The sequence below is a fragment of the Lichenostomus cassidix genome, unplaced genomic scaffold (assembly GCF_008360975.1).
Source record: "Lichenostomus cassidix isolate B80296 unplaced genomic scaffold, HeHo_3.0 HiC_scaffold_100, whole genome shotgun sequence".
Classification (NCBI taxonomy): domain Eukaryota; kingdom Metazoa; phylum Chordata; class Aves; order Passeriformes; family Meliphagidae; genus Lichenostomus; species Lichenostomus cassidix.
In genome coordinates, this window is record NW_028147957.1 from 1 (window position 1) to 9,226 (window position 9,226).

General features: G+C 38.4%; 1 long non-coding RNA gene across 1 annotated transcript; it reads left to right on the top strand.

Moving 5' to 3' along the window:
• The first annotated feature begins 7,071 nt into the window (after window positions 1–7,071).
• LOC146420506 (uncharacterized) lies at window positions 7,072–8,561 on the top strand. Its single transcript, XR_014849118.1, has 2 exons — window positions 7,072–8,240; window positions 8,428–8,561. It is a non-coding gene; the product is annotated as an uncharacterized LOC146420506 (long non-coding RNA).
• The last annotated feature ends 665 nt before the right edge of the window (window positions 8,562–9,226 follow it).

A 9,226-nucleotide genomic window follows, 5' to 3' on the forward strand; every position in this document is an offset into this window, starting at 1 on the left:
AGGAAAACAGGATGAAAAAACCACAGATTTTCTGGGATAATTAAGGATGAGGAAACCACAGATTGTCTGGGAAAATCAAGGAATGAGGAATCTCTGGGAAAATTAAGGAATGAGGAATCCACAGATTTTTTGGGAATGCTGAGGATGAGAAAACCACAGATTTTCTGGGAATGTTGAGGATGGATGAGAAAACCACAGATTTTTAGGAAAACAGGATAAGAAAACCACAGATTTTTTGGGAAAACAGGATGAAAAAAACACAGAATTTCTGGGAAAACAGGATGAGAAAACCACAGATTTTCTGGGAATGTGGAGGATGAGAAAACCACAGATTTTTTAGGAAAACAGGATGAGAAAACCACAGATTTTTTGGGAAAACAGGATGAGAAAACCACAGATTTTTTAGGAAAACAGGATGACAAAACCACAGATTTTTTAGGAAAACAGGATGAGAAAACCACAGATTTTCTGGGAAAACAGGATGAGAAAACCACAGATTTTTTGGGAAAACAGGATGAGAAAACCACAGATTTTTTAGGAAAACAGGATGACAAAACCACAGATTTTTTAGGAAAACAGGATGACAAAACCACAGATTTTTTAGGAAAACAGGATGAGAAAACCACAGAATTTCTGGGAATGTTGAGGATGACAAAACCACAGATTTTTTGGGAAAACAGGATGAAAAAACCACAGAATTTCTGGGAATGTTGAGGATGGATGAGAAAACCACCAATTTTCTGGGAAAACTCCAGCCGAGGAACCGGCGGCGACAATCCCCCGGCGCGTCTCGGAGGGATTCTGACGAATTTCTGCTCGTTAACGACGCGACAAACAATTAGCTCCTGGTTTTGTCTCATCTCCCTGCTCGGCCAGCCGTGGCGGGAATTCGGGATTCTGACGGGTTTTCGGCTCCCGGGGCGGCGGGGATGACTCAGAGCTGGGAGTTGGGATTGATGGGTTTTTGGGATGGTTTGTCTGTCGCGGTTTTGCGCTCGGCTGGCCTTGGTGTGGTTCTGGTTGTTCTCTCAGCTTTCAAAAATGGGTTTATTTGGGATTTTGGGGGAAAATTCCGGGATTTTGGGGTTTAGCGGCGGCTTTTCGCACAGCCAGGCGTGCCCAAAATCCCAATTTTCACCCTTTTTTCCCCAATTTTTCCCCCTTTTTTCCCCAATTTTTCTCCATTTCCCTCCAATTGCTCCCCATTTTTTCCCCAATTTCTCCCCATTTCCCCAATTTCTCCCCATTTCTCCCCATTTCTCCTCCATTTCCCTCCAATTTTCCCCCATTTTTTCCCCAATTCCTCCCCATTTTTCCCCAATTTTTCCCATTTTCCCCATTTTCTCCCCTTTTTCCTCAATTTCTCCCCGTTTTCCCCATTTTCCCCAATTTCTCCCCATTTCTCCTCCATTTCCCTCCAATTTTCCCCCATTTTTCCCCAATTTCTCCCCTTTTTTCCCCAATTTTTCCCATTTCCCCATTTTCTCCCCTTTTCCTCAATTTCTCCCCGTTTTCCCAATTTCTCCCCATTTCTCCCCATTTCTCCTCCATTTCCTCCAATTTCCCCCATTTTTTCCCCAATTTCTCCCCCTTTTTCCCCATTTTTCCATCTTCCCTATTCCTTCCCCCATTTTCCCTAATTTTTCTCCATTTCCAATTTTTCCTCAATTTCCCTCATTTTTTCCTAGGTTTTCCCAATTTCCCCTTTCCTTGATTTTCCCCAATTTTTCTTCATTTTCCCTGCTTTTTCCCCAATTTCCTCCAGTTTTGCTCCTCCCAAATTTTCCCCAATTTTCCCCATTTCCCCCAGTTTTCCCTCATTTTTTCCTAGTTTTCCCCCAATTTCTCCCATTTTTTCCCCATTTCCCCCAATTTTTCTTCATTTTCCCCCATTTTTCTTCCTTTATTCTTCCCATTTCCCCCCATTTTCCTCACAATTTTCCCTATTTTCCCATCTTTTTCCTTTTTCCATTTCCCCCATTTTTCCCCATTTTTCTTCCTTTTCCCCCATTTTCTGCCCCATTTTTTCCCGTTTTCCCACTTTGTTCTTCCTTTTTCCCCATTTTCCCCCATTTTTTGCTCCTTTTTCCAGTTTTTCTCCCATTTTCCTCCCATTTTTTCCAAATTTTCCCCCATTTTTCCCTCATTTTCCCCCATTTCCACCCATTTTTCCCAGTTTTTCCCCAGTCAGCTGTGGGATGAGGAATTCAGGCAGTTTTGGGTCGGAAAAGTCAAATTTGGGGTGTTTTTCTGCCAATCCTGCAGGATAATTCTTTTGGGATTTTTCCTGGATGTTTGATTTGGGAAATGAAGGATTTGGGAAATAAATAAATGAAGAATTTGGGGAATAAAGGATTTGGGGAATAAATAAAGGATTTGGGAAACAAATGAAGGATTTGGGGAATGAAGGATTTGGGAAAGAAATTAAGGGTTTGGGAAATGAAGGATTTGGGGGGAAAAGGATTTTGGGGAAAAAGGATTTGGGGGAAAAAGGATTTGGGGGAAAAAGGATTTGGGAAATGGAGGATTTGGGACATAAGTAAAGGATTTGGGAAATAGAGATTTTGGGAAAGAAAGGATTTTGGAAATTAAGGATTTGGCAAATAAATTAAAGATTTGGAAAATAAATGAAGGATTTGGGAAATAAAGGAAGAATTTGGGGAATGGAGTATTTTGGAAATTAAGGATTTGGGAAAGAAAGGATTTGGGAAAGGAAGGGTTTGGGACATAAGTAAAGGATTTGGGAAATAGAGATTTTGGGAAAGAAAGGATTTGGGGAATGAAGGATTTGGGAAATAAATTAAGGATTTGGGGGGGAAAAGGAATTGGGAAATACAGGATTTGGCAAATAAATTAAAGATTTGGAAAATAAATGAAGGATTTGGGAAATAAAGGAAGAATTTGGGGAATGGAGTATTTTGGAAATTAAGGATTTGGGAAAGAAAGGATTTGGGAAATAAATGAAGGATTTGGGGAATAAATGAAGGATTTGGGAAAGGAAGGATTTGGGGAAATGAAGGATTTCGGAAATAAATGAAGGAGTTGGGAAATTAAGGATTTGGGGAATAAATGAAGAATTTGGGGAATAAAGAATTTGGGAAAGTAAGGATTTGGGAAAGAAAATACTTGGGGAATGCAGAATTTGGGAAATAAATGAAGGATCTGGGAAATAAGTAAAGGAATTGGGAAATGGAGGATTTGGGGAATAAATTAAGGATTTGGGAAATGGAGGATTTGGGAAATAAGAGATTTGGGAAATAAAGGATTTGGGGAATAAAGGGTTTGGGAAATGAAGGATTTGGGGGAAAAATGAAGGATTTGGGGAATGAAGGATTTGGGGAATAAATGAAGGATTTGGGAATCAAGGATTTGGGAAATGAAGTATTTGGGGAATAAATTATGGATTTGGGAAATAAAAGATTTAGGGAATGAAGGATTTGGGGAATGAAGGATTTGGGGAATAAATTAAGGATTTGAGAAATAAATAAAGGATTTGGGAAATAAAGGAAGAATTTGGGAAAAGAAGGATTTGGGAAATAAGTAAAGGATTTGGGAAATAAAGGATTTGGGAAAAAAAGGATTTGGGAAATAAGTAAAGGATTTGGGAAAAGAAGGATTTGGGAAATAAGTAAAGGATTTGGGAAATAAAGGATTTGGGAAATGAAGGATTTGGGAAATAAATTAAGGATTTGGGAAATAAATTAAGGATTTGGGAAATAAATTAAGGATTTGGGAAATGAAGGATTTGGGGAAAGAAAGGATTTGGGAAATAAATTAAGGATTTAGGAAAGATTTGGGAAAGAAAGGATTTGAGAAAGAAAGGATTTGGGAAAGAAATAAAAGATTTGGGGAATAAATACAGGATTTGGGAAATAAATGAATGATTTTTTGGGAAGAGCAGGAATTGGCACTCCGAGTTCCCCACAAAGCGATTTCCCAGATTTTCCCAGAAAAAGGTTGGGATGAAAGAGAATCTCCTCTTCCCGCTAATTAGCAGCTCTCGAGGCTAATGAGCAATTAGTGATTAATGAGCTGAGTGGGCAGGGAAGAGGCTCTCGGAAAAGCGGGAGTGGAGCAGCTGGAGGGAGCTGAGCTCATCCCGGATTTTGGGAACAATTCCAAGGTTTTTAGGGTTCTTCATTCCCAGAATTTTGGGTTCTTCATTCCCGGAATTATCCCACAGCCAATCAGCATTCCCAGTTTTCTGGTTTTTCCGGGAATTCTGATCCCATGGGAGCAGCTGGAGGGAGCTGAGCTCAGTCCGGAATTTTGGGAACAATTCCAAGGTTTTTAGGAATTCCTTCATTCCCGGAATTTAGGATTTTAGGAATTCCTTCATTCCCAGAATTATCCCTCAGACAATCAGCATTCCCGGTTTTCCTGTTTTTCTGGGAATTCTGATCCCATGGGAGCAGCTGGAGGGAGCTGAGCTCATCCCAGATTTTGGAAACAATTCCAAGGTTTTTAGGGTTCTTCATTCCCGGAATTTTGGGTTCTTCATTCCCAGAATTATCCCTCAGACAATCAGCATTCCCAGTTTTCCCATTTTTCCGGTTTTTCTGGGAATTCTGATCCCATGGGAGCAGCTGGAGGGAGCTGAGCTCATCCCAGATTTTGGGAATAATTCCGAGGGTTTTAGGGTTCTTCATTCCCAGAATTTAGGATTTTAGGAATTCCTTCATTCCCAGAATTATCCCACAGACCATCAGCATTCCCAGTTTTCCCATTTTTCCTGTTTTTCTGGGAATTCCAATCCCATGGGAGCAGCTGGAGGGAGCTGAGCTCATCCCGAATTTTGGGAACAATTCCGAGGTTTTTAGGGTTCTTCATTCCCAGAATTATCCCACAGACAATCAGCATTCCCAGTTTTCCCATTTTTCCAGGAATTCTGATCCCAGCTGGAGGGAGCTGAGCTCATCCCGGAATTTGGGAACAATTCCGAGGTTTTTAGGGTTCTTCATTCCCAAAATTTAGGGTTTTAGGAATTCCTTCATTCCCAGAATTATCCCACAGACAATCAGCATTCCCAGTTTTCCGGTTTTTCTGGGAATTCTGATCCCATGGGAGCAGCTGGAGGGAGCTGAGCTCATCCCGGAATTTTGGGAACAATTCCGAGGGTTTTGGGAATTCCTTCATTCCCAAAATTTAGGGTTTTAGGAATTCCTTCATTCCCAGAATTATCCCACAGACACTCAGCATTCCCGGTTTTCTGGTTTTTCCGGGAATTCTGATCCCATGGGAACAGCTGGAAGGAGCTGAGCTCATCCCGGAATTTTGGGAACAATTCCAAGGGTTTTAGGAATTCCTTCATTCCCGGAATTTAGGGTTTTAGGAATTCCTTCATTCCCAGAATTATCCCACAGACAATCAGCATTCCCAGTTTTCCGGTTTTTCTGGGAATTCCGATCCCATGGGAGCAGCTGGAGGGAGCTGAGCTCATCCCGAATTTTGGGAATAATTCTGAGGTTTTTAGGGTTCTTCATTCCCGGAATTTAGGATTTTAGGAATTCCTTCATTCCCAGAATTATCCCTCAGTTTAATCTGAATTAAATCTGAATTAAAACTGAATTAAATGGGAATTAAACCTGAATCAAACCTGAACTAGGACTGAATTAAAACCGAATTAAAACTGAATTAAATCTGAATTAAATGCAAATTAAATGTGAATTAAACCTGACTCAAACCTGAAGTAGGACTGAATTAAAACCAAATTAAACATGAATTAAATGTGAATTAAACCTGAATTAGGACTGAATTAAATCTGAATCAAATCTGAATTAAACCTGAATTAAATCTGAATTAAGCCTGGATTAAATCTGAATTAAAACCAAATTAAATCTGAATTAAAACCAAATTAAATCTGAATTAAATGTGAATTAAATGTGAATTAAACCTCAATTAAAACCAAATTAAATCTGAATTAAATGTGAATTAAACCTGAATCAAAACCGAATTAAATCTGAATTAAAACTGAATTCAACCTGAATTTAATCTGAATTAAGCCTCAATTAGAACCGAATTAAATCTGAATCAATTCTGAATCAAAATTCAATTAAACCTGAATTAAAACTGAATCAAATCTGAATTAAAACCGAATTAAATGTGAATTAAATCTGAATTAAACCTGAACTAAGACTGAATTAAAACTGAACTTAATCTGAATTGAACCTGAATTAAAACCAAATTAAATCTGAATTTACTCTGAATTAAATCTGGATCAAAACCGAATTAAATCTGAATTTAATCTGAATTAAACCTGAATTAAAACCAAATTAAACCTGAATTGAACCTGAATTAAACCTGAATTAAAACCAAATTAAACCTGAATTGAACCTGAATTAAACCTGAATTAAAACCAAATTAAACCTGAATCAAATCTGAATTGACTGAATTAAAACTGAATTAAACCTGAATTAAAACCGAATTAAAGCTGATTTAAAACCGAATCAAACCTGAATTAAAACCAAATCAAACCTGAATTAAAACCGAATTAAACCCGAATTAAAACCGAATCAAACCCGAATTAAAACCGAATTAAATCTGAATTAAATGTGAATTAAAGCTGAATTAAGACTGAATTAAAACCAAATTAAATCTGAATTAAACTTGGATTCAACCTGAATTAAAATCAAATTAAACCTCAATTAAACCTGAATTAAACCTCAATTAAACCTGAATTAAATCTGAATTAAACCTGAATTAAACCTGAATTAAATCTGAATTAAACCTCAATTAAACCTGAATTAAACCTCAATTAAACCTGAATTAAATCTGAATTAAACCTGAATTAAACCTGAATTAAACCTCAATTAAACCTGAATTAAATCTGAATTAAACCTGAATTAAATCTGAATCAAACCTGAATTAATTAATGAATGAATTAATTACCTTTTTCCCCGGCAGGCGTTGGCACCAGGAATTACTACAGGAAGATTGGCTACGAGCTGGAAGGACCTTACATGGTGAAACGGCTGGAGGGAGGAGCCTGAAATCCCAGAAATCCTCGTGGAGAAAATCTGGAAAATATCCTGGAAATCCCAGAAAAAATCCCGGAAAAATCCTGGAAATAATCCCAGAAAAAATCCCAGAAATCCTGGAAATAATCCTGGAAATCCCAGAAAAAATCCCGGAAAATATCCCGGAAATAATCCCGGAAAAAATCCCAGAAATCCTGGAAAAAATCCCAGAAAATATCCCGGAAAAAATCCCAGAAAAAATCCCGGAAAAAATCCCAGAAATCCTGGAAAAAATCCCAGAAAATATCCCGGAAAAAATCCCAGAAAAAATCCCAGAAATCCTAGAAATCCTGGAAAAAATCCCAGAAAAAATCCCAGAAAATATCCCAGAAAATATCCCGGAAAAAATCCCAGAAAAAATCCCAGAAAAAATCCCGGAAAAAAATCCCGGAAATCCCAAAAATCCTGGAAATCCCAGAAATCCTGGAAAAAATCCCAGAAAATATCCTGGAAAAAATCCCAGAAAATATCCCGGAAAAAATCCCAGAAATCCTAGAAATCCTGGGAAAAAATCCCACAAAAAATCCCGGAAAAAATCCCAGAAATCCCGGAAATCCTGGAAAAAATCCCAGAAATAATCCTGGAAATCCCAGAAAAAATCCCGGAAAATATCCCAGAAATAATCCTGGAAAAAATCCCAGAAATCCCGGAAAAAATCCCAGAAAAAATCCCAGAAAAAATCCCAGAAAAAAATCCCAGAAATCCTGGAAAAAATCCCAGAAATCCCAGAAAATATCCCGGAAAATATCCCGGAAATCCCGGAAATCCGGGAAAAAATCCCAGAAAATATCCTGGAAAAAATCCCAGAAAAAATCCCGGAAAAAATCTCAGAAATCCTAGAAATCCCAGAAAAAATCCCGGAAAAAATCCCGGAAAAAATCCCAGAAATCCCGGAAATCCTGGAAATCCCAAAAGTCCTCGTGGAGAAAATCTGGAATGATAGCAGAAAGATTGGAATTCTGATCCCGGAAATCCTGGAAATAAGGGAAATCCCAGAAATCCCAAAAATCCCAGAAAAAATCCCAGAAATCCTGGAAGTCACAAAAATCCCAGAAATCCTAGAAAAAATCCAGGAAATCCCAAAAATCCCAGAAAAAATCCCAGAAAAAATCCTGGAAATCCCAGAAATCCCGGAAAAAATCCCAGAAATCCCAGAAAAAAATCCCAGAAACCCTGGAAATCCTGAAAATCCCAGAAATCCCAGAAAAAATCCCAAAAATTCTCGTGGAGAAAATCCGGAATGATGGGAAAAGGTTGGAATGAAAATCCTGGAAATCCCAGAAATCTGAGAAAATCCAGAATGACGGGAAAATATTGGCATGAAAATCCCAGAAATCCTAGAAATCCCAGAAAAAATCCCAGAAATCCTGGAAGTCACAAAAATCCCGGAAATCCCAGAAAAAAATCCCAGAAAAAAATTCCAGAAATCCTAGAAAAAATCCCGGAAATCCCAGAAAAAAATCCCAGAAAACCCGGAAATCCTGGAAGTCATAAAAATCCCGGAAATCCCAGAAATCCCAGAAAAAATCCCAGAAACCCTGGAAATCCTGGAAATCCCAGAAATCCCAAAAATCCTCATGGAGAAAATCCGGAATGATGGGAGAAGATTGGAATGAAAATCCCAGAAAAAATCCCAGAAAAAATCCCAGAAATCCTGGAAGTCACAAAAATCGCAGAAATCCCAGAAAAAATCCAGGAAATCCCAAAAATCCCAGAAAAAATCCAGGAAATCCCAAAAATCCCAGAAAAAATCCCAGAAAAAATCCCAGAAAAAATCCCAGAAAAAATCCCAGAAAAAATCCCAGAAAAAATCCCAGAAGAAATCCCGGAAATCCCGGAAATCCTGAAAATCCCGGAAATCCCAGAAAAAATCCCGGAAATCCCAAAAGGAAATCCCAGAAAAAATCCCGAAAATCCCAGAAATCCCAAAAATCCTCATGAAGAAAATCTGGAATGATGGGAAAAGGTTGGAATTCTGATCCCGGAAATCCTGGAAATAAGGGAAATCCCAGAAATCCCGCAAATCCCAGAAAAAATTCTGGAAATCCTGAAAATCCCGGAAATCCCAGAAAAAATCCCAGAAATCCTGGAAGTCACAAAAATCCCGGAAATCCCAGAAAAAAATCCCAGAAATCCTGGAAGTCACAAAAATCCCGGAAATCCCAGAAATCCCAGAAAAAAATCCCAGAAAAAATCCCAGAAATCCTGGA